This window comes from Nerophis lumbriciformis, linkage group LG27 (genome assembly GCF_033978685.3).
Source record: "Nerophis lumbriciformis linkage group LG27, RoL_Nlum_v2.1, whole genome shotgun sequence".
Classification (NCBI taxonomy): Eukaryota; Metazoa; Chordata; class Actinopteri; order Syngnathiformes; family Syngnathidae; genus Nerophis; species Nerophis lumbriciformis.
In genome coordinates this window covers 4,228,818-4,255,000 of record NC_084574.2, presented here as the reverse complement: position 1 = coordinate 4,255,000, position 26,183 = coordinate 4,228,818, and the positions used below count along the sequence as shown (strand labels likewise).

Below are 26,183 nucleotides of genomic sequence, written 5' to 3'. Positions count from 1 at the left end.
GATTTTATTTGTAAAAAGCACTTTACATTTAGTAAACAACCTCAAAGTGCTACAGTGTATTAAAAAATAAAATAAAAAATAAAATAAAAAATTAAATTAAATTAAATAAAAAATAATAAAAAATAAAAATCAGCGGTCGCAGAGGTAAAAACTCGGACATGGGAGGAGTTCGGGGAAGCCATGGAAAATGACTTCCGGACGGCTTCGAAGCAATTCTGGACCACCATCCGCCGCCTCAGGAAGGGGAAGCAGTGCACTATCAACACCGTGTATGGTGAGGGTGGTGTTCTGCTGACCTCGACTGCGGATGTTGTGGATCGGTGGAGGGAATACTTCGATGACCTCCTCAATCCATCCAACACGTCTTCCTATGAGGAAGCAGGGCCTGGGGAGTCTGTAGTGGGCTCTCCTATTTCTGGGGATGAGGTTGCTGAGGTAGTTAAAAAGCTCCTCGGTGGCCAGGCCCCAGGTGTAGATGAGATCCGCCCGGAGTTCCTTAAGGCTCTGGATGCTGTGGGGCTGTCTTGGTTGACAAGACTCTGCAGCATCGCGTGGACATCGGGGGCGGTACCTCTGGATTGGCAGACCGGTGTGGTGGTTCCTCTCTTTAAGAAGGGGAACCGAAGGGTGTGCTCTAACTATCGTGGGATCACACTCCTCAGCCTTCCCGGTAAGGTCTATTCGGGTGTACTGGAGAGGAGGCTACGCCGGATAGTCGAACCTCGGATTCAGGAGGAACAGTGTGGTTTTCGTCCTGGTCGTGGAACTGTGGACCAGCTCTATACTCTCGGCAGGGTCCTTGAGGGTGCATGGGAGTTTGCCCAACCAGTCTACATGTGTTTTGTGGACTTGGAGAAGGCATTCGACCGTGTCCCTCGGGAAGTCCTGTGGGGAGTGCTCAGAGAGTATGGGGTATCGGACTGTCTGATTGTGGCAGTCCGCTCCCTGTATGCTCAGTGCCAGAGCTTGGTCCGCATTGCCGGCAGTAAGTCGGACACGTTTACAGTGAGGTTTGGACTCCGCCAAGGCTGCCCTTTGTCACCGATTCTGTTCATAACTTTTATTCTGTTCATAACTTTTATGGACAGAATTTCTAGGCGCAGTCAAGGCGTTGAGGGGATCTGGTTTGGTGGCTGCAGGATTAGGTCTCTGCTTTTTGCAGATGATGTGGTCCTGATGGCTTCATCTGGCCAGGATCTTCAGCTCTCGCTGGATCGGTTCGCAGCCGAGTGTGAAGCGACTGGGATGAGAATCAGCACCTCCAAGTCCGAGTCCATGGTTCTCGCCCGGAAAAGGGTGGAGTGCCATCTCCGGGTTGGGGAGGAGATCTTGCCCCAAGTGGAGGAGTTCAAGTACCTCGGAGTCTTGTTCACGAGTGAGGGAAGAGTGGATCGTGAGATCGACAGGCGGATCGGTGCGGCGTCTTCAGTAATGCGGACGCTGTATCGATCCGTTGTGGTGAAGAAGGAGCTGAGCCGGAAGGCAAAGCTCTCAATTTACCGGTCGATCTACGTTCCCATCCTCACCTATGGTCATGAGCTTTGGGTTATGACCGAAAGGATAAGATCACGGGTACAAGCGGCCGAAATGAGTTTCCTCCGCCGGGTGGCGGGGCTCTCCCTTAGAGATAGGGTGAGAAGCTCTGCCATCCGGGGGGAGCTCAAAGTAAAGCCGCTGCTCCTCCACATGGAGAGGAGCCAGATGAGGTGGTTCGGGCATCTGGTCAGGATGCCACCCGAACGCCTCCCTAGGGAGGTGTTTAGGGCACGTCCGACCGGTAGGAGGCCGCGGGGAAGACCCAGGACACGTTGGGAAGACTATGTCTCCCAGCTGGCCTGGGAACGCCTCGGGGTCCCACAGGAAGAGCTGGACGAAGTGGCTGGGGAGAGGGAAGTCTGGGCTTCCCTGCTTAGGCTGCTGCCCCCGCGACCCGACCTCGGATAAGCGGAAGAAGATGGATGGATGGAAAAATAAAATAAAAAAAATAAAAAGATAAATAAAACAGCCAAATAGCTAGAATTTTCCATCCATCCATCCATTTTCTACCGCTTATTCCCGTTGGGGTCGCGGGGGGCGCTGGAGCCTATCTCAGCTACAATCGGGCGGAAGGCGGAGTACACCCTGGACAAGTCGCCACCTCATCGCAGGGCTAGCTAGAACTAGTATGCATATATCTAAAAAAAAGGCTTTGGTTGTAGTGCAGATTAAAAAAAAAAAGTCTACAAAAATTAAGGTAATCTCACTGTTTTATGTTTTAATTATTTATATTTAATATTTATATATATTTCAAAACATTCTATATCATCTTTTAGATGATGTTAATTTGGAGTTTTTCTCCAGTGAGGATGCCTCAAAGGTGGAGCTTTTTTCCCCCCCCTCGATCCTCAGTGCCATGCCTTGTTTTGTTTTTGTCAACATTGCTGTCTGTGTATGTTTTCTATGCATTTGTTTCTATTTTTGTCATCATTCACGAAGTAAAAAAAACACACTTTTATACATACTTTTACTGCTACTATTATCCCATTAGCAACTTGATTGCTTGGCTGAAGTCTGGGCGTTTTAACAAGGAGCAGAATGAATTCTATTTAACACAATTATTTGGCACTTTGCTTTATAAATACACAGTCTATGTCAAATTATAGTCTACCACTTCAGTGCAGCTTTCTGCCCCAATACGACATATTTAGCCACCAGCATGAAACGTATTCACTCGTTTTTAAAGCCAGTAGAGCTCCAAACTGACGCAAAAAAGATGCTGTCATAATTACTGGAGCACTTGCATTGCATGTATATACTTATACATACATACGTGTATACTTATGCTACATGTGGTAACGTCTGGCTTCAATTAAAACGCCATCACTGTCAAAACTAATCGACACTATCGACATTTATCTGTAAAGTCCAGCACGCTGCATGTGTTATTAAAGTCCCACAGGCGCTGTTCTCTAATATTCAGCTGCACCGTATTGCTTTGTCATGGTAACATTGCTCAGGCACGTCGTAAATCTTTATTTCTGGGGAGTTGCCAGACGTTGAGGCCTCCTGAACAGTTTTTTTGTACCTGATGCCTCTTATATGTGGCTCGTGCCAGTCGCTACCGCACATTAAAATGTTCTACTCAGTGCAGACCGCTATTTTTAAAGCTACATTGGCTGCTGACTTCTGAACACGTGTTCTTATATGCTAGACAGTGGCAGCAAGGCTCGGAAATCATTACGTTATTGCAAACAAACGACGTAAAACGTCAACAATTATTTGTTCAGCCAGCAAGGTGTGAGCTCTGTGCACATTTTATGCATACTTGCCAACCTTGAGACCTCCGATTTCGGGAGGTGGGGGGTGGGGGGTGGGGGCGGGGGCGTGGTTGAGATATATATATATATATAAGAAATACTTGACTTTCAGTGAATTCTAGCTATATATATATATATATATATATATATATATATATATATATATATATATATATATATATATATATATAAATAAAATAAATACTTGAATTTCAGTGTTCACTTACAAACTACCGTATTTTCCGCACTATTAGCCGCACCTAAAAACCACAAATTTACTCAAAAGCTGACAGTGCGGCTTATAACCCGGTGCGCTTTATATATGGATTAATATTAAGATTAATTTTCATAAAGTTTAGGTCTCGCAACTACGGTAAACAGCCGCCATCTTTTTCCCCCGTAGAACAGGAAGCGCTTCTTCTTCTACGCCAAGCAACCGCCAAGGTAAGCACCCGCCCCCATAGAAGAGGAAGCGCTTCTTCTTCTACTGTAAGCAACCACCCGCCCCCGTAGAAGAAGAAGAAGCGCGCGGATATTACGTTTCATTTCCTTTGTGTGTTTACATCTGTAAAGACCACAAAATGGCTCCTACTAAGCGACAGGTTTCCGGTTCATGAAAAGACGCAATCTCTCCATCCGCACACGGACTACTATTTCACAGCAACTGCCTAAAGACTTTCAAGAAAAGCTGGCTACTTTCCGTGCATATTGTAAAAACAAGATAGCTGAAAAAAAGATCCGGCCAGAGAACATTATCAACATGGACGAGGTTCCACTGACTTTTGATATTCCTGTGAACCGCACTGTGGATACAACGGGAGCACGTACGGTGAATATTCGCACCACAGGGAATGAGAAGTCATCCTTCACTGTGGTTCTAGCTTGCCATGCTAATGGCCAGAAACTTCCACCCATGGTGATATTCAAAAGGAAGACCTTGCCAAAAGAGACCTTTCCAGCCGGCGTCATCATAAAAGCTAACTCGAAGGGATGGATGGATGAAGAAAAGATGAGCGAGTGGTTAAGGTAAGTTTACGCGAAGAGGCCGGGTGGCTTTTTTCACGCAGCTCCGTCCATGTTGATATACGACTCCATGCGCGCCCACATCACGCTGGTTTTTAATATATTATTAAAGTTTGATTGACCTATCTGACTGTTTTTTTGACATTCCCTTTAGCGCAGTTAGATGCGGCTTATAACACGGGGCGGCTTATAGGTGGACAAAGTTTTGAAATATGCCGTTCATTGAAGGCGCGGCTTATAACCCAGGGCGGCTTATGGTGCGGAAAATACGGTACAACTCACAAACACTTTAGAGTTAGGCTCCACCATCAGAATGTGTACTTAAACTTATAAAGATCACATCGATATTATTCAGTGAGTTGATTCACCAAAACTAACCTGTTATACAGGAGGAAAAAGCACACAGGACGTTTTAATTGTTCACAGACTGGTCGCGCTCATCAGAATGACAAGACACTTCCGGTCTGCAGGCAGGGCCGGCCCGTGGCATAGGCCGTATAGGCAAATGCTAAGGGCGCCGTCCATCAGGGGGCGCCACGCCAGTGCCACAAATGTTGGAGAAAAAAAAAAAAAAAAAAAGAAAAAAAAGTCGGTACTATTATTTCTAAATACAAAAAATAATCCCACGTTAATTAAAATGCAAAGTAAAGCCTATTTAATAGAAATATTATTTGTTACAACATTACCCCCCCCCCCCCCCCCCCCCTTCCTCCCGCACGGTGCGCCCCCTCCCTTCCCGTATCATGACTCTTTTTGGACGTCACCACATCAAAAAATCAACACAAGATGTCAAAACGGCCAAAACTGTCAGCTGCCCAGGGAAGAAAAAAGAGAAAAGAAGAGGAGGAGAAACGAGAAAAGACAGAGGTAGCAGGTAGGTAACGTTAGCCTACATGAAATTATTTGTCTGTTACAGAATGTGATAGTAACCTGGCTTTTTAGCATTAAGCTAATGTTACATGATTCGGCAATTGCTAATCAATAAATAGCTAGTTCTGTTTTAACGTCGGGTTAATATTGTGGAGGGGGCTAAATTGTTATGGAAAATAATAATGTAACGTTAGGTAATTACAGTACTCCCACCCTACATTCCTCAGGGACATTTGTATTAGATCTTTTAAGCAGGTGTTTTTTGTTTACATTGTTATTGCCTTCTGGTTAGCTAATGTTTGCCCTGCAGGTAATAGTCACTTTTCCACCCCTTTATATATTAGGTATAGTTGTAAGTTAAAAAAAAGGTCAAAGACCTACTCCTTTTCGGGCATGATGTAAAATGAAATGATATGAAATTGTGTGATGTATTATGATGTAAGTGTGTTCATGTTCGAAATAAACTAAAGAAAAAAAAAAAAAAAAAAAAAAAAAAAGCTATTCGGTTTCTTGTGAGTATATTCACTTCACTGCCGATGTGGTGGGGGTGGGGGGGCGCCACCTAAAATCTTGCCTAGGGCGCCAGATTGGTTAGGGCCGGGCCTGTCTGCAGGTGATAGCATTCAATTGGGAAGAAACGCCCTACTGCCCCCTACTGATAAATACTGATAAATGTGTAATGACAGCTCCAAAAACGAATTCAAACCACAAAATAAAAATAAATAAATCAACACAAAAATGTGACACATTATGGGTGGGTCACATATGCATGTACAGTAGATGGCAGTATTGTCCTGTTTAAAAGTGTCACAACATTGCTGTTTACGGCAGACGGACTGCTTTACGGTAGACACTGTTGTTGTGTGTTGTCAACACGTCACTCAGGTCCGCCTGAATTTCGGGAGAAAATTTGTCCCGGGAGGTTTTCGGGAGAGGCGCTGAATTTCGGGAGTCTCCCGGAAAATCCGGGAGGGTTGGCAAGTATGATTTTATGTTACCTGAAGAACAAGAGAAGGTATATGACATGGCGCAATAATATTTAAAAACTGTTATTTTAAAATGTTTTCAAAATTAGACAAGCAAAATGTTTGAAGTGCATCTTCGCCAGGGGTGTGCAAACTTTTTGACTTGGGGGCCGCATTGGATTAAAAAAAAAAAAACTTTGGCCAGGGGACGTAAGCATGTAAAGTAACATACATTTTATATATATATATATATATATATGTATATATATATATATATATATATATATATATATATATATATATATATATATATATATATATATATTTAAAAATATATATATAATATAAGTGTGTATACAGTATGTGTGTGTGTGTGTATATATTAGGGCTGCAACTAACAACTAATTTCATAATTGATTAATCTGTCGATTATTACTTCGATTAATCGATTGATAATCGGATAAAAGAGACAAACTACATTTCTATCCTTTCCAGTATTTTATTTTAAAAAACAGCATACTGGCACCATACTTATTTTGATTATTGTTTCTCAGCTGTTTGTAAATGTTGCAGTTTATAAATAAAGGTTAAAAAATAAAATAAAATAAAAAAGTTTGCATGTTCTCCCCGTGACTGCGTGGGTTCCCTCCGGGTACTCCGGCTTCCTCCCACCTCCAAAGACATGCACCTGGGGATAGGTTGATTGGCAACACTAAATTGGCCCTAGTGTGTGAATGTGAGTGTGAATGTTGTCTGTCTATCTGTGTTGGCCCCTGGTGGCGACTTGTCCAGGGTGTACCCCGCCTTCCGCCCGATTGTAGCTGAGATAGGCTCCAGCGCCCCCCGCGACCCCAAAGGGAATAAGCGGTAGAAAATGGATGGATGGATGGATTCACCAAGTCAAGTATTTCATATATATATATATATATATATATATATATATAAGAAATACTAGACTTTCAGTGAATTCTAGCTATATATATATATATATATATATATATATATATATATATATATATATAAAGGAAATACTTGAATTTCAGTGTTCATTTATTTACACATATACACACACATAACACTCATCTACTCATTGTTGAGTTAAGGGTTGAATTGTCCATCCTTGTTCAATTCTCTGTCACTATTTTTCTAACCATGCTGAACACCCTTTCGCAGGTACCCAGAAAAGTTTCGAGTACCACCAAAAAAACTGAATCTCTGAAGACAGTATAAAAATCTGTGTTAAAGGTGTACAAATACTGTTTGTATAATAAGCATGTTATTTTTTTACAAATGTGGGTTAAGAGTTCAGTACTAAAAAAAAAAAAAAAAAAAAGAATGTGGCTTAAGTACAGTTTTTTAATCGAGCTGCGGAATTTTTTGGTGGGTTGTTTATTTATTTTGAGTAACTTCTATACATTTCTAAAAGGGGAGGAATGTAATAGTGATCTATGTTTGTCTGTTGCCATCTCCTGGTGAATGTTGGGTATAGCGTACTGGGGTTACTTTTTTGGTCGGACAACGATTTACGTGGTGTTGCGCACCTGACGTCACTCAGGTCCGCATGGAGCTGGAGGGGGCGTGGTTGCCAGCTCCGCCTGAATTTCGGGAGAAAATTTGTCCCGGGAGGTTTTCGGGAGAGGCGCTGAATTTCGGGAGTCTCCCGGAAAATCCGGGAGGGTTGGCAAGTATGGGTGTATATAACGATGGTTAAAATCAGGCACTTTGAAGCTTTTTTTTTTAGGGATATTGCGTGATGGGTAAAATTTTGAAAAAAACTTTGAAAAATAAAATAAGCCACTGGGAACTGATTTTTAATGGTTTTAACCAGAGGTGGGACCAAGTCATTGTTTTGCAAGTCACAAGTAAGTCTCAAGTCTTTGCCCTCAAGTCCGAGTCAAGTCCCGAGTCAAGACAGGCAAGCCCCGAGTCAAGTCCAAAGTCAAGACTGGAAAGTCTCAAGTCAAGTCCTAAGTCCTGCATTTTGAGTTTCGAGTCCTTTCAAGTTCTTTTAACCACAGACTAATATATTAACACAGATTGTGTATGCTTTTCAAACGCTGTATTTATTTATTAAAACAAGTGCATTTTAAATTGCAGGAAAGAAAATTGTGCTGACATTGCACTTTATAATAGCACTATTAACCAGTCATTTTAAACATTAACTCATTCCTTTACAGAACAAACACATTGAAAAATAAAGTGCAAATGTACTTATTTGTACAAAAGTGTTAACATTGAAAAAACATGACATATACGTGAACATAACAAAAAAGTTGTACTTTTTATATGTCAGGGCCCTATGCTGCATTGCATTTGCAAAAGACCAAATTAGCCAAGAGTCTGTCAGTCATTTGTGCACGATGGGGGCGTAGTATGATGCCACCATGGCTGAAAACTCGCTCCACTGGAGCACTGGAGGCAGGCACTGCCAAGACTCTCATGGCCACTCGGAACAGTGAAGGAAGAGTCTTCATGTTCAATGCCCAGAACAAAAGGGGGGAGAGAGTTGTTTTGGGTTGGTGCACTACTTGTAAGTGTATCTCGTGTTTTTTATGTTGATTTAATAAAAAAAATAAAAAAATAAAAAAATTTATTGTGCGGCCCGATACCAATCGATCCACGGACCAGTACTGGGCCGCGGCCCGGTGGTTGGGGACCCCTGAGGTAAACAACCAACAGTATGTCAGAAAGCTAGCTAAAACGGTACACATATTCATAATATAGTATACATTTTAACTGACCTTTATTTTACTATTTTTGTCTTTTTTTTAGGTGGCTAAAATACGCGGTGCTGCTGACCGCCGTCTAACGTTACGTGTGATATATTGACTAACGTAACCCTGCTTAAAAAAAATCACTGAACAAAAAGTATGAATAAGGTAGTGAACTGCAACAGATTCCCGTGTTTGCAATAACGTTATAACGTTAGCAGTGAGTTTACAGCCTCACTGATTTAACTACACAGCAAATAAAAGTCACGTTACTTAGCCAATAAACGTTATCTTACATTCAAAACTTACCGTTCTTTGTGCAACTTCAAATGCCGGACGAAGTTGGAAGTTGTTGCCTCTCCATCAGTAATTTTGGAACCGCATGTGTTGCATACTCCAAACCGTTTTGTGTTGACCACCTCGTAATTTTTATACCCAAACAAAATTATTTTAGGTATCATTTTTTGTTCACTGGCGTGTGGTTTGGACATGTCTTCTTCGTTGGTTGTCCTGCAATTTGATTGGATGAATGCTGTGTGATGAAAACAAAGTAGATCTAATTTGATTGGCTGTTGTACTGAGAGCACACCAGCTGACACACGCAACGCTGATAGACAAGTACACGATGAAAAATACGGAGCGCTCCCGAATAACTTTTTCATCTTTGGGTCGCCGGATAGTCGAACCTCGGATTCAGGAGGAACAGTGTGGTTTTCGTCCTGGTCGTGGAACTGTGGACCAGCTCTATACTCTCGGCAGGGTCCTTGAGGGTGCATGGGAGTTTGCCCAACCAGTCTACATGTGTTTTGTGGACTTGGAGAAGGCATTCGACCGTGTCCCTCGGGAAGTCCTGTGGGGAGTGCTCAGAGAGTATGGGGTATCGGACTGTCTGATTTTGGCGGTCCGCTCCCTGTATGATCAGTGTCAGAGCTTGGTCCGCATTGCCGGCAGTAAGTCGGACACGTTTCCAGTGAGGGTTGGACTCCGCCAAGGCTGCCCTTTGTCACCGATTCTGTTCATAACTTTTATGGACAGAATTTCTAGGCGCAGTCAAGGCGTTGAGGGGATCTGGTTTGGTGGCTGCAGGATTAGGTCTCTGCTTTTTGCAGATGATGTGGTCCTGATGGCTTCATCTGGCCAGGATCTTCAGCTCTCGCTGGATCGGTTCGCAGCCGAGTGTGAAGCGACTGGGATGAGAATCAGCACCTCAAAGTCCGAGTCCATGGTTCTCGCCCGGAAAAGGGTGGAATGCCATCTTCGGGTTGGGGAGGAGACCCTGCCCCAAGTGGAGGAGTTCAAGTACCTCGGAGTCTTGTTCACGAGTGAGGGAAGAGTGGATCGTGAGATCGACAGGCGGATCGGTGCGGCATCTTCAGTAATGCGGACGCTGTATCGATCCGTTGTGGTGAAGAAGGAGCCGAGCCGGAAGGCAAAGCTCTCAATTTACCGGTCAATCTACGTTCCCATCCTCACCTATGGTCATGAGCTTTGGGTTATGACCGAAAGGACAAGATCACGGGTACAAGCGGCCGAAATGAGTTTCCTCCGCCGGGTGGCAGGGCTCTCCCTTAGAGATAGGGTGAGAAGCTCTGTCATCCGGGGGGAGCTCAAAGTAAAGCCGCTGCTCCTCCGCATCGAGAGGAGCCAGATGAGGTGGTTCGGGCATCTGGTCAGGATGCCACCCGATCGCCTCCCTCGGGAGGTGTTTAGGGCACGTCCGACCGGTAGGAGGCCACGGGGAAGACCCAGGACACGTTGGGAAGACTATGTCTCCCGGCTGGCCTGGGAACGCCTCGGGATCCCCCGGGAGGAGCTGGACGAAGTGGCTGGGGAGAGGGAAGTCTGGGCTTCCCTGCTTAGGCTGCTGCCCCCGCGACCCGACCTCGGATAAGCGGAAGAAGATGGATGGATGGATCTTTGGGTTTTGGGGAAAGTAGCAAGTCATGTCAAGTCATGTCAATTCAAAAGGCTCAAGTCCAAGTGAAGTCACAAGTCATTAATGTTAAAGTCTAAGTCGAGTTGCAAGTCTTTTTACATTTTGTCAAGTCGAGTCTAAAGTCATCAAATTCATGACTCGAGTCTGACTCGAGTCCAAGTCATGTGACTCGAGTCCACACCTCTGGTTTTAACCCTTCTGAAATTGTGATAATGTTCCCCTTTAATCTATGTCGATTGCTCTTGTTTAAGTTTGTTCTGTTACGGTTCTGTAATTTTTCCGCATCTCTGTGGGAAAGAAACTTGTGATTCATGCCAAGATGCCAGATTTTTTGTTTAAAAAAAAAAAAAAATATATATATATATACATGCTGTGAGTTAACACCATCGCTTAAGATGAAAGGTGGAGTGTTTGTGTATGACTAAAGTCCGATTTGCGGCAAACAGCTGTTTTGATTATTTTTGCCTTTATTGGCTGGAAGACTCTCTTAATCATGAACATACGAGGAGCATGTTTTTTTGTTTTTTTCATTCTTTCCAATCTACTTTGGAAAGACTTTCAAAGGAAAATGTCCTGATATGTACTCATCTCCACCAAAATGATGGATGTAAATTAGCCAGTAAAATACACAAAGCAATATCCTGTTCGGAAACAACTCCTCATGCCCCCTCATCCCCCCATAATTCATTTTAAATGTCATGGTGAGATATTCTCGTAATAGAATGCAGCGTAGGAGCGGTCGTCATTTGACTTTAAAGAAGCAAAAACAACAACAAAAAAAACCTTCGAACGACGTTCAAATTAGTCTGGCGTCAAGACGGGTTTCCCCTCGTTTGGGAGCCACCTGCTGAACATCCTGCGTCATCACATCTGCAGGCCAGGAAGAAGGTGGAAAGAAGAAGAAGTTTTGTTTATCAGCCAGTCTGGATGTTGCCCAACGCTTTATCAGCGTGACTCACATCAAAGTCATTGAGGGAGCTTCACACTGACTCACCAAGGCAAAACCTTCCATCCATCTTCTTCCGCTTATCCGAGGTCGGGTCGCGGGGGCAGCAGCCTAAGCAGGGAAGCCCAGACTTCCCTCTCCCCAGCCACTTCGTCCAGCTCTTCCTGTGGGACCCCGAGGCGTTCCCAGGCCAGCCGGGAGACATAGTCTTCCCAACGTGTCCTGGGTCTTCCCCGCGGCCTCCTACCGGTCGGACGTGCCCTAAACACCTCCCTAGGGAGGCGTTCGGGTGGCATCCTGACCAGATGCCCGAACCACCTCATCTGGCTCCTCTCCATGTGGAGGAGCAGCGGCTTTACTTTGAGCTCCTCCCGGATGGCAGAGCTTCTCACCCTATCTCTAAGGGAGAGCCGCCGCCGGCGTCACGCGCAGCAGGTAAGCAGCTTACCCGCCCGCCACCCCCGTTGCCGGGGGCTCGTAACAGGTTTCACTCCGCGCACAGTGCGCTCACGAAAGGGGTGGGGCTCACCCTGGTGAGCCGAGTGGGCCACTTTTGGTAAGCAGAACTGGCGCTGCGGGATGAACCGAACGCCGGGTTAAGGCGCCCGATGCCGACGCTCATCAGACCCCAGAAAAAGGGTTGGTTGATATAGACAGCAGGACGGTGGCCATGGAAGTCGGAACCCGCTAAGGAGTGTGTAACAACCCACCTGCCGAATCAACTAGCCCTGAAAATGGATGGCGCTGGAGCGTCGGGCCCATATACCCAGCCGTCGCCGGCAGCGAGAGCCGCGAGGGCTAGGCCGCGACGAGTAGGATGGCCGCCGCGGTGCACGCTGAAGCCTCGGGCGCGAGCGCGGGTGAAGCCGCCGCGGGTGCGAGGGACATCGCACCTCCACGCGCTTGGAGGTGCGCTTAGCGACCGGTAGGAAGCCACGGGGAAGACCCAGAACACGTTGGGAAGACTATATCTCCCGGCTGGCCTGGGAAAGCCTAGGGATTAGAGATGCGCGGATAGGCAATTATTTCATCCGCAACCGCATCACAAAAGTCGTCAACCATCCGCATCCACCCGAACTAACATTCGGTTGCGGATGAAATAATTGCCTATCCGCGCATCTCTAATCCCTAGGCTTTCCCAGGCCTGCCGGGAGATATAGTCTTCCCAACGTGTCCTGGGTCTTCCCCGTGGCTTCCTACCGGTCGGACGTGCCCTAAACACCTCCCTAGGGAGGCGTTCGGGTGGCATCCTGACCAGATGCCCGAACCACCTCATCTGGCTCCTCTCCATGTGGAGGAGCAGCGGCTTTACTTTGAGCTCCTCCCGGATGGCAGAGCTTCTCACCCTATCTCTAAGGGAGAGCCGCCGCCGGCGTCACGCGCAGAAGGTAAGCAGCTTACCTGCCCGCCACCCCCGTGGCCGGGGGCTCGTAACAGGTTTCACTCCGCGCGCAGTGCGCTCACGAAAGGGGTGGGGCTCACCCTGGTGAGCCGAGTGGGCCACTTTTGGTAAGCAGAACTGGCGCTGCGGGATGAACCGAACGCCGGGTTAAGGCGCCCGATGCCGACGCTCATCAGACCCCAGAAAAGGTGTTGGTTGATATAGACAGCAGGACGGTGGCCATGGAAGTCGGAACCCGCTAAGGAGTGTGTAACAACCCACCTGCCGAATCAAAATGGATGGCGCTGGAGCGTCGGGCCCATACCCGGCCGTCGCCGGCAGCGAGAGCCGCGAGGGCTAGGCCGCGACGAGTAGGATGGCCGCCGCGGTGCGCGCTGAAGCCTCGGGCGCGAGCCCGGGTGGAGCCGCCGCGGGTGCGAGGGACATCGCACCTCCACGCGCTTGGAGGTGCGCTCAGCGCGGCTCCCAGATGATTGCGCACTGGTGTGCGTCTGGGCCGTGACAGCGTGGCACGCATTGAATGTCTGTGCTGCATTGGATCAGTCTCCTTTCTTTAACAGGCAAAAGCTTTATAACCTCACTAATGCCTTGCATCGTCTATATTATAAATAAATATAATAATGATAAATGGGTTGTACTTGTATTGCGCTTTTCTACCTTCAAGGTACTCAAAGCGCTTTGACACTACTTTCCACATTTACCCATTCACACACACATTCACACACTGATGGAGGGAGCTGCCATGCAAGGCGCTAACCAGCACCCATCAGGAGCAAGGGTGAAGTGTCTTGCTCAGGACACAACGGACATGACGAGGTTGGTACTAGGTGGGGATTGAACCAGGGACCCTCGGGTCGCGCACGGCCATTCTTCCACTGCGCCACGCCGTCTCACATATTAGATATATAACAACGGGCGGGTGCGGGCGGGTGCGGTCTTGATTAAATGTTAGTTCGGGTGGATGCGGATGGTTGACGACTTTTGTGATGCGGTTGCGGATGAAATAATTGCCTATCCGCGCATCTCTAATCCCTAGGCTTTCCCAGGCCAGCCGGGAGACATAGTCTTCCCAACGTGTCCTGGGTCTTCCCCGCGGCCTCCTACCGGTCGGACGTGCCCTAAACACCTCCCTAGGGAGGCGTTCGGGTGGCATCCTGACCAGATGCCCGAACCACCTCATCTGGCTCCTCTCCATGTGGAGGAGCAGCGGCTTTACTTTGAGCTCCTCCCGGATGGCAGAGCTTCTCACCCTATCTCTAAGGGAGAGCCCCGCCACCCGGCGGAGGAAACTCATTTCGGCTGCTTGTACCCGTGATCTTGTCCTTTCGGTCATAACCCAAAGCTCATGACCATAGGTGAGGATGGGAACGTAGATCGACCGGTAAATCGAGAGCTTTGCCTTCCGGCTCAGCTCCTTCTTCACCACAACGGATCGATACAGCGTCCGCATTACTGAAGACGCCGCACCGATCCGCCTGTCCATCTCACGATCCACTCTTCCCTCACTCGTGAACAAGACTCCGAGGTACTTGAACTCCTCCACTTGGGGCAAGATCTCTTCCCCAACCCGGAGATGGCACTCCACCCTTTTCCCGGCGAAAACCTTCTATTGTAAAAACTTCCCAAAATCCAAAACAGTACCAAAGCAAACACAAATATTGAAAGCAGCTCTACCAAGATCCCCGTACTATTGATGCTGACAACATTCTTTGATTAGAGGGCTATTGTCCGCTAGGGATGGGTACCTTTCACATTCAAACCGATATGGTTCCAATTCCCTGTATCTGGGAGTCGATACTTTTGATTTGTTCAGTACACAAGACAAAGCGAGAGCTGTGGCAGGACGCCGGATTGTAGTCAGCTGGAGGCGTGTCTTAATGAAATTAAACAATGGATGTCCGCTAACTTCTTGCAACTCAACGCCAAGAAAACGGAAATGCTGATTATCGGTCCTGCTAAACACCGACATTTATTTAATAATACCACCTTAACATTTGACAACCAAACAATTACACAAGGCGAATCAGTAAAGAATCTGGGTATTATCTTCCACCCAACTCTCTCCTTTGAGTCACACATTAAGAGTGTTACTAAAACGGCCTTCTTTCATCCCCGTAATATCGCTAAAATTCGTTCTATTTTATCCACTAGCGACGCTGAGATCATTATTCATGCGTTCGCTACGTCTCGTCTCGACTACTGTAACGTATTATTTTCGGGTCTCCCTATGTCTAGCATTAAAAGACTACAATTGGTACAAAATGGGGCTGCTAGACTTTTGACAAGAACAAGAAAGTTTGATCATATTACGCCTATACTGTATATACCTTTATATACATATATATATACCTATACTGGCTCACCTGCACTGGCTTCCTGTGCACTTAAGATGTGACTTTAAGGTTTTACTACTTACGTATAAAATACTACACGGTCTAGCTCCGTCCTATCTTGTCGATTGCATTGTACCATATGTCCCGGCAAGAAATCTGCGTTCAAAGAACTCCGGCTTATTAGTGATTCCCAGAGCCCAAAAAAAGTATGCGGGCTATAGAGCGTTTTCTATTGGGGCTCCAGTACTATGGAATGCCCTTCCGGTAACAATTAGAGATGCTACCTCAGTAGAAGCATTTAAGTTCCATCTTAAAACTCATTTGTATACTCTAGCCTTTAAATAGCCCCCCTGTTAGACCAGTTGATCTGCCGTTTCTTTTATTTTCTCCTCTGCTCCCCTCTTCCTTGTGGAGGGGGCGGGGGGCACAGGTCCGGTGGCCATGGATGAAGTGCTGGCTGTCCAGAGTCGGGACCCGGGGTGGACCGCTCGCCTGTGCATCGGCTGGGAACATCTCTGCGCTGCTGACCCGTCTCCGCTCGGGATGGTGTCCTGCTGGCCCCACTATGGACTGGATTCTTACTATTATGTTGGATCCACTATGGACTGGACTCTCACAATATTATGTCAGACCCACTCGACATCCATTGCTTTCGGTCTCCCCTAGACCGGCGGGGTTACCCACATATGCGGTCCTCTCCAAGGTATCTCATAGTCATTCACATCGACGTCCCACTGGGGTGAGTTTTTCCTTGCCCTTATGTGGGCTTTGTACCGAGGATGTCGTTGTGGCTTGTGCAGCCCTTTGAGACACTTGTGATTTAGGGCTGTATAAATAAACATTGATTGATTGAGGACAACTTTTCACTGTTTCACTATGACAACACTTGCTTTTACAACGCTTTGCTTATCCGACAAGTTCCTGGCCGAGATGAACATGGTCGCCACGTTTGAGACACACTAGAACTAATTCTGCGTATCATTTTTTCCACTCTTGAGTGAGTCAAGAAGGAAGACGTGGACAACATCAAAATGACCGTGACGACAAAGGATCCCAGAATAACCTTTCCAGGAACGTATGCCAGAGAAGGCTGGGAAAGTGTGTTAAAATACAAGGCAATTCATTTGCACCACTTGTACACCGATTCTGTTCATAACCTTTATGGACAAAATTTCTAGGCGCAGTCAGGGCGTTGAGGGGATCTGGTTTGGTGGCTGCAGGATTAGGTCTCTGCTATTTGCAGATGATGTGGTCCTGATGGCTTCCTCCGGCCAAGATCTTCAGCTCTCACTGGATCTGTTCGCAGCCGAGTGTGAAGCGACTGGGATGGGAATCAGCACCTCCAAGTCCGAGTCCATGGTTCTCTCCCGGAAAAGGGTGGAGTGCCATCTCCGGGTTGGGGAGGAGATCTTGCCCCAAGTGGAGGAGTTCAAGTACCTCGGAGTCTTGTTCACGAGTGGGGGAAGAGTGGATCGTGAGATCGACAGGCGGATCGGTGCGGCGTCTTCAGTAATGCGGACGCTGTATCGATCCGTTGTGGTGAAGAAGGAGCTGAGCCGGAAGGCAAAGCTCTCGATTTACCGGTCGATCTACGTTCCCATCCTCACCTATGGTCATGAGCTTTGGGTCATGACCGAAAGGACAAGATCACGGGTACAAGCGGCCGAAATGAGTTTCCTCCGCCGAGTGGCGGGGCTCTCCCTTAGAGATAGGGTGAGAAGCTCTGCCATCCGGGAGGAGCTCAAAGTAAAGCCGCTGCTCCTTCACATCGAGAGGAGCCAGATGAGGTGGTTCGGGCATCTGGTCAGGATGCCACCCGAACGCCTCCCTAGGAAGGTGTTTCGGGCACGTCCGACCGGTAGGAGGCCACGAGGAAGACCCAGGACACGCTGGGAAGACTATGTCTCCCGGCTGGCCTGGGAACGCCTCAGGATCCCCCGGGAGGAGCTGGACGAAGTGGCTGGGGAGAGGGAAGTCTGGGCTTCCCTGCTTAAGCTGCTGCCCCCACGACCCGACCTCGGATAAGCGGAAGAAGATGGATGGATGGATGGCACTTGTACAGTGGTACCTCAATTTAGAGGGGAACCAGACAAGAACAAATATTTCGCTATTTTCTTCAACAACATTTAGTCAGCACGGGTAAGATGTACCCCCGTGCTACCTGCCGCATTCAGGCAGATGGGGCTCGTAAACCTGGTAAGGCAGCCCATCTAGGAGAAGGAAATCTCCAGTCTCAAAACCACCGCTGCCTTGCGGTCAACGCACTTAATAACTATAATAATAACTGGGATTTATATAGCGCTTTTCTAAGTACCCAAAGTCGCTTTACATGTAGAACCCATCAATCATTCACACCTGGTGGTGGTAAGCTACTTTCATAGCCACAGCTGCCCTGGGGTAGACTGACGGAAGCATGGCTGCAATTTGCGCCAACGGCCCCTCCGACCACCACCTATCATTCATCATTCAATTCACCGGTGTGAGTGGCACCGGGGGCAAAGGGTGAAGTGTCCCGCCCAAGGACACAACGGCAGCGATTTTTGGATGGTAAGAGGCAGGGAGCGAACCTGCAATCCTCAGGTTTCTGGCACGGTTGCTCTACCCACTACGCCATGCCGCCCCACTTGAGTTTAAGGCTAAGGGAGTAAACCCCGACAGAAAATCAGGAGCCGGGGTCCTGAAGGCGGTTTGACGTTGTAGCGTCATTCCGGCAACTCCTGCGGTGTCGCTGGTGCCAAGTTGTAACGACACTCGTCGCTCCCTTGGATCCACCAGCCATGTGGAGAGGGAGGGCTTGCTGCCTGGACAACAGCTTGCCCTCCATAGTTCCATGCCCAGGCCATGTAGCTCCACTGGAGAGGTCACTCCAGCAGCAAATACCGGTTCTAAGCCCATCCGATTGACGAAAGAAACGGGTGCTAGGGACCATCGCAGTGACACCCCCCCCTTTTTGGATCTACCCCATCGGAAGGATGCCGACTACGACTTCAACAACAACTACTACTACTACTACCAATCATCAAAGACTTCACGATAGCCAACAACGAGACAAATGATGATCCCGAACATTTCTATTTGAGATACAACTTTTAGAAGCTGAGTGATAAGCAGATCCAATAAGTAGCATTATTGCTAAGTGCTAAATAAGTAATACAAACCAGGAGCATGATAAAACAATCACTTGCTGTACTGTACAACGTCTGCTCTCACTGGGATGCCGACCATACTTGTCAACCCTCCCGATTTTTTCGGGAGGGAGGGATTTCAGTGCCCCTCTCGAAAATCTCCCGGGGCAACCATTCTCCCGATTTTCACCCGGACTACAATACTAAGGGCGTGCCGTGATGGCACTGCCTTTAGCATCCTCTACACCAGGGGTGCTCACACTTTTTCTGCAGGCGAGCTACTTTTCAATTGATCAAGTCGTGGGGATCTACCTCATTCATATATATAATTTATATTTACTTATTTATGAAACATATGTTTTTGTTAACAAGTTAAAGGTGTTTAATGATAATGCAAGCATGTTTAACACATATAGTTAATATTGTTAACAAGTTAAAAGGTGTTTAAAGATAATACAAGCATGTTTAACACATATAGTTAATATTGTTAACAAGTTAAAAGGTGTTTAAAGATAATACAAGCATGTTTAACACAGTTAATATTGTTAACAAGTTAAAGGTGTTTAAAGATAATACAAGCATGTTTAACACATATAGATTCCTTTCTTTCATGAAGACAAGAATATAAGTTGGTGTATTACCTGATTCTGATGACTTGCATTGATTGGAATCAGACAGTGGTGATGATAACGTCCACATTTTCGAATGGAGGAGAAAAAAAGTCCTCCTTTCTGTCCAATACCACATGAAAGTGGTTGGTTTTTGGCATCTTATTTGTCCAGCTTCCATACTCCTTTTTATACACTTTACAAGAAATACATTGTCGGCAAACTCCGTAGCTTGCTAGCTTGTGCACGCCAGCTTTCTGAGACTCTTATTTTGGTAGCGCAGGCAGGATGAAGCAGAGCTTTTATTGTGCAACTGTGCAGTCGGTCTTTGGAGTTTTGACGACAGGTACGGCGCCAGAGTCTGTTGAAATAAAGTGTTTCTCGCCTTCCAGTCGGTAATTTTAATGAGCTGGCAGCAGCCAGCGTCATCTCAGGAGACCCTCGGGTGCCGTGAATGTCAATCAAGTGACGAAAGTGACGTCATAGTGAAGATTTATGATCGCTCATTTTTAGGACTATTTTTTTAATGCCTGGCTGGTGATCGACTGACACACCCTCCACGATCGACCGGTAGCTCGCGATCGACTTAATGAGCACCCCTGCTCTACAACCTGTGGACGCGTCCGCTTTTTCACCATAAAAACAGCGTGCCGGCCCAGTCACATGTTGTATGCGACTTCTGCATACACAAGAAAGTGACTGCAAGATATACTTGATCAACAGCCATACAGATCACACATACTGGCTCACCTGCACTGGCTTCCTGTGCACTTAAGATGTGACTTTAAGGTTTTACTACTTAGGTATAAAATACTACACGGTCTAGCTCCATCCTATCTTGTCGATTGTATTGTACCATATGTCCCGGCAAGAAATCTGCGTTCAAAGAACTCCGGCTTATTAGTGATTCCCAGAGCCCAAAAAAAGTCTGCGGGCTATAGAGCGTTTTCTATTGGGGCTCCAGTACTATGGAATGCCCTCCCGGTAACAATTAGAGATGCTACCTCAGTAGAAGCATTTAAGTCCCATCTTAAAACTCATTTGTATACTCTAGCCTTTAAATAGACCCCCTTTTTAGACCAGTTGATCTGCCGTTTCTTTTCTTTTCTCCTCTGCTCCCCTTTTCCTTGAGGGGGGGTGGGGGGGGGGCACAGGTCCGGTGGCCATGGATGAAGTGCTGGCTGTCCAGAGTCGGGACCCGGGGTGGACCGCTCGCCTGTGCATCGGCTGGGAACATCTCTGCGCTGCTGACCCGTCTCCGCTCGGGATGGTGTCCTGCTGGCCCCACTATGGACTGGACTCTTACTATTATGTTAGATCCACTATGGACTGGACTCTTACTATTATGTTGGATCCACTATGGACTGGACTCTTACTATTATGTTAGATCCACTATGGACTGGACTCTCACTATTATGTTAGATCCACTATGGACTGGACTCTTACTATTATGTTGGATCCACTATGGACTGGACTCTCACTATTATGTTAGATCCACTATGGACTGGACTCTTACTATTATGTTAGATCTACTATGGACTGGACTCTTACTATTATGTTAGATCCACTATGGACTGGACTCTTACTATTATGTTGGATCCACTATGGACTGGACTCTTACTATTATGTTGGATCCACTATGGACTGGACTCTTACTATTATGTTGGATCCACTATGGACTGGACTCTCACTATTATGTTAGATCCACTATGGACTGGACTCTTACTATTATGTTGGATCCACTATGGACTGGACTCTTACTATTATGTTGGATCCACTATGGACTGGACTCTTACTATTATGTTAGATCCACTATGGACTGGACTCTTACTATTATGTTGGATCCACTATGGACTGGACTCTTACTATTATGTTGGATCCACTATGGACTGGACTCTTACTATTATGTTGGATCCACTATGGACTGGACTCTCACTATTATGTTGGATCCACTATGGACTGGACTCTTACTATTATGTTGGATCCACTATGGACTGGACTCTTACTATTATGTTGGATCCACTATGGACTGGACTCTTACTATTATGTTGGATCCACTATGGACTGGACTCTTACTATTATGTTGGATCCACTATGGACTGGACTCTTACTATTATGTTGGATCCACTATGGACTGGACTCTTACTATTATGTTGGATCCACTATGGACTGGACTCTTACTATTATGTTGGATCCACTATGGACTGGACTCTCACAATATTATGTCAGACCCACTCGACATCCATTGCTTTCGGTCTCCCCTAGAGGGGGGGGGGGGGGGGGGTTACCCACATATGCGGTCCTCTCCAAGGTTTCTCATAGTCATTCACATCGACGTCCCACTGGGGTGAGTTTTTCCCTTGCCCTTATGTGGGCTTTGTACCGAGGATGTCGTTGTGGCTTGTGCAGCCCTTTGAGACACTTGTGATTTAGGGCTATATAAATAAACATTGATTGATTGATTGATTGATCACACTGAGGGTGGCCGTATAAACAACTTTAACACTGTTCCAAATATGCGCCACACTGTGAACCCACACCGAACAAGAATTTCGGGAGAACATCCGCACCGTAACACAACATAAACACAACAGAACAAATACCCAGAATCCCTTGCATCCCTAACTCTTCCGGGCTACAATATACAACCCCGCTACCACCACTTTTCCCCCACACCCCTACTTAGTATAGTTGAAGACGTACAGTCATTAGAAAACATGACTGCTCATCATAATGCATACCTGCCAACTTTTGAAATCAGAAAAACCTAGTAGCCAGGGTCCAGGGGCCGCAGGCCCCGGTAGGTCCAGGACAAAGTCCTGGTGGGGGGTTCAGGTTCGCCCCCCGACGCAAAATGATTATTAGCATCCAGACAGGTTAAAATGTTGCTAAAACCATCACTTTTCTATCAGTCACAGTGACTTTTCAAAACAAAAATATTACAGCAAAAATCATATGGGTTGATTGACATGTTTATTCTGTAAGCTAACTTCAATAGTTTGAAATTATTTTGACAGTTAATGCCAGTTATCCTGTCAACCTTTCACAAGACTTCAATTTGTTCATTGAAAGTATAAACACTTTTTACAGTAAACAAATGGTAAAACAGTACTAAACAATTCCATTAAAAAAAAACATTGGTGTCATTATTAACTTTCTGTCCAAGCTTGTATAATCTACTGCCTTGTTCAATTGTAAAAAATATTCTGTGCCTAAAATTCACATTTCTATCACAATTATCATACTGTAAACATGGTAAGCTAACTTCATTAAAATTAATAGTCCTGTCAATAGCATGGAATTACGTTTTTTTGTAAGCCTTTCAAAAGAATTCAAAATATGAAAAATTAATGAAAATTAATTTAAGCCATCAGACACTTGAAAAGTGGCACATCACATCTCTAATCATTTGAACTTTTCAACAGAAATAGCACTGCAAAAATATTAAGGACATACTTCTGTATTTTGGTAGTTATGCTGTCAACATTTAACAAGATTTCTTCAACTTGGACTTGAAAGCATAAATAGTATAAACACTTTTAACAGTATAACAGTACTAAACAATTCCAATAGATAACATTGGTGTCATTACCTTTTTGTTTGCTCAAATATTGCCTCCGTAATTAAAACTTCGGCATTTATCACATCCAAAGAATCTGTTTGGGCGACGAAAAACGTTGAAAGTTTTCCACTTGTATCGCTAGCAACGGCATTAGACTTGTGTTTTTTTGTCCCAACGTGGTCTTTTACATCGCTAATTCCTCCGTGTCCGATCGAAAAATCTTGTCTGCACAAGGTGCAATTCGCGTAGTTTTCACCCTTTTTGGAACGGATTAATTATTCCCGGATAGGCTTTTGAATATTCTTCACGGAATGACCGCACTTTTCTTTTCGGTTTAAGACTCGTTTGCGATTTTTCTCCGGCTGATTCCATGATCGTTCGCTCGTTCGGAAACAATGGGCAACAGGTGCCTCGTGCTTGGCAGCGGTGCTATAAATCAGAGGTGTGGACTCGAGTCACATGACTTGGACTCGAGTCAGACTCGAGTCATGAATTTGATGACTTTAGACTCGACTTGACAAAATGTAAAAAGACTTGCAACTCGACTTAGACTTTAACATCAATGACTTGTGACTTCACTTGGACTTGAGCCTTTTGAATTGACATGACTTGACATGACTTGCTACTTTCCCCAAAACCCAAAGATGAAAAAGTTATTCCGGAGCGCTCCGTATTTTTCATTGTGTACTTGTCTATCAGCGTTGCGTGTGTCAGCTGGTGTGGTCTCAGTACAACAGCCAATCAAATTAGATCTACTTTGTTTTCAACACACAGCATTCATCCAATCAAATTGCAGGACAACCAACGAAGAAGACATGTCCAAACCACACGCCAGTGAACAAAAAATGATACCTAAAATAATTTCGTTTGGGTATAAAAATTACGAGGTGGTCAACACAAAACGGTTTGCAGTATGCAACACATGCGGTTCGAAAATTACTGATGGAGAGGCAACAACTTCCAACTTCGTCCGGCATTTGAAGTTGCACAAAGAACGGTAAGTTTTGAATGTAAGATAACGTTTATTGGCTAAGTAACGTGACTTTTATTTGCTGTGTAGTTAAATCAGTGAGGCTGTAAACTCACTGCTAACGTTATAACGTTATTGCAAACACGGGAATCTGTTGCAGTTCACTACCTTATTCATACTTTTTGTTCAGTGATTTTTTTTAAGCAGGGTTACGTAAGTCAATATATCACACGTAACGTTAGACGGCGGTCAGCAGCACCGCGTATTTTAGCCACCTAAAAAAAGACAAAAATAGTAAAAGAAAGGTCAGTTAAAATGTATACTATATTATGAATATGTGTACCGTTTTAGCTAGCTTTCTGACATACTGTCGGTTGTTTACCTCAGTGGTCCCCAACCACCGGGCCGCGGCCCGGTACTGGTCCGTGGATCGATTGGTATCGGGCCGCACAAGAAATAATTTTTTTTTTTTTCTTTTTTTAATTAAATCAACATAAAAAACACAAGATACACTTACAAGTAGTGCACCAACCCAAAACAACTCTCTCCCCCCTTTTGTTCTGGGCATTGAACATGAAGACTCTTCCTTCACTGTTCCGAGTGGCCATGAGAGTCTTGGCAGTGCCTGCCTCCAGTGCTCCAGTGGAGCGAGTTTTCAGCCATGGTGGCATCATACTACGCCCCCATCGTGCACAAATGACTGACAGACTCTTGGCTAATTTGGTCTTTTGCAAATGCAATGCAGCATAGGGCCCTGACATATAAAAAGTACAACTTTTTTGTTATGTTCACGTATATGTCATGTTTTTTCAATGTTAACACTTTTGTACAAATAAGTACATTTGAACTTTATTTTTCAATGTGTTTGTTTTGTAAAGGAATGAGTTAATGTTTAAAATGACTGGTTAATAGTGCTATTATAAAGTGCAATGTCAGCACAATTTTCTTTCCTGCAATTTAAAATGCACTTGTTTTAATAAATAAATACAGCGTTTGAAAAGCATACACAATCTGTGTTAATATATTAGTCTGTGGTTAAAAGGACTTGAAAGGACTCGAAACTCAAAATGCAGGACTTAGGACTTGACTTGAGACTTTCCAGTCTTGACTTTGGACTTGACTCGGGGCTTGCCTGTCTTGACTCGGGACTTGACTCGGACTTGAGGGCAAAGACTTGAGACTTACTTGTGACTTGCAAAACAATGACTTGGTCCCACCTCTGCTATAAATAGCCTCGCGCATGGCATTCGGAATGGCTCGATAGGAAGTTACGGGAAGTAGTGTCGATTGTTACGCGATTTCGTGAATAAAACTTAAATTTTTTTTATTTTTTTTAATTAATGAAAAACCGTATTTTTTATCACTGCAACCGTAACCCGGAATAGGTTGATGAAAACCGTACTAATTACGGGAAAACCGGAGTAGTTGGCAGGTATGATAATGGCAGCTACACTTTCCATCTTAAACAACTAAAACAATTATTTAGGAATGTCCGGCGGGCCAGATTGAAAAGCTCAACGGGCCGCATGCCTTAATTTGCCCAGGTCTGAGATAGATGATAGTAGCTCATTAAACAGATGGCTTTTTACTAAGAGCTTGAATTATCACCTGCAGTACTTTTAAAGCATGGCCTGTTTTGCTGTTTTTCCTCTGTCAGATGAACGGATAATGAGAAATATTTGGACAGACCTTCTCCATCAAAACCATAATTTCATTAGACATGCAATTTATCTTTATAATGTGCGAGGCTCTTTGACAGTCAGCTGTGCTCACAAACATGACACGGCTCTCTGGCCAACACGGCGTCTGCGAGGGATTACCGAGAACAAAAAGCTCACCACAAGTTCCGCGGTCTCCTCCTCTTATGCAGATCATCTGCTCCGCTCTTGTCAACTGCTGGGTTGTGTGCGCACGTAGCCGTCTGCTTTATTGGCGCGGGGCGGCCATCGGCGTGTTTGTGCTGCGGGGCTTCATGTGCTCGTCGTTTTGGGGATGTCACAGAGGCTTTGAAGCAGCGCCACGGTCTTTGTGATGCCATGCACACACACTTTCACTCCGTCTTCTTGGCAGCTGCTTGCAATGAAGAGCGACTAAACGCATCTGGCTTTTAAACGCGCAACTCATGCCCCAACTGTTTGTTGTCCCTAAAGAATGGACACACACAGGCCACAACATTAGATACACTTGCAGGCAGGAACCGTATCAAACACACACAAACACACACACCGGACTTATACATATATATACACACACTGCAAAAAGTCAGTGCTCAAAAACAAGAAAAAAATATATAAAAATGAGGTGTATTTTACTTGGACTAAGCAAAATTATCTGCCAATAGAACAAGAAAATTTGGCTTGTCAAGACTTTCCAAAACAAGTAAAATTAGCTAACCTCAATGAACCCAAAAATAGCTTAAAATAAGTATATTCTCAC

The 26,183-nt window shown here is 45.5% G+C and overlaps 1 protein-coding gene across 1 annotated transcript in view; it reads right to left on the bottom strand.

The window, feature by feature from the left end:
- The window catches only part of sgms2a (sphingomyelin synthase 2a), a 232,687-nt gene extending 206,906 nt beyond the window's left edge, over positions 1–25,781 (bottom strand). Inside the window, exon 1 of the mRNA XM_061923022.2 lies at positions 25,586–25,781. The gene's annotated coding sequence lies outside the window, so the exon portion shown is untranslated. The remainder of the gene's footprint in view (positions 1–25,585) is intronic.
- Positions 25,782–26,183: the final 402 nt, after the last annotated feature.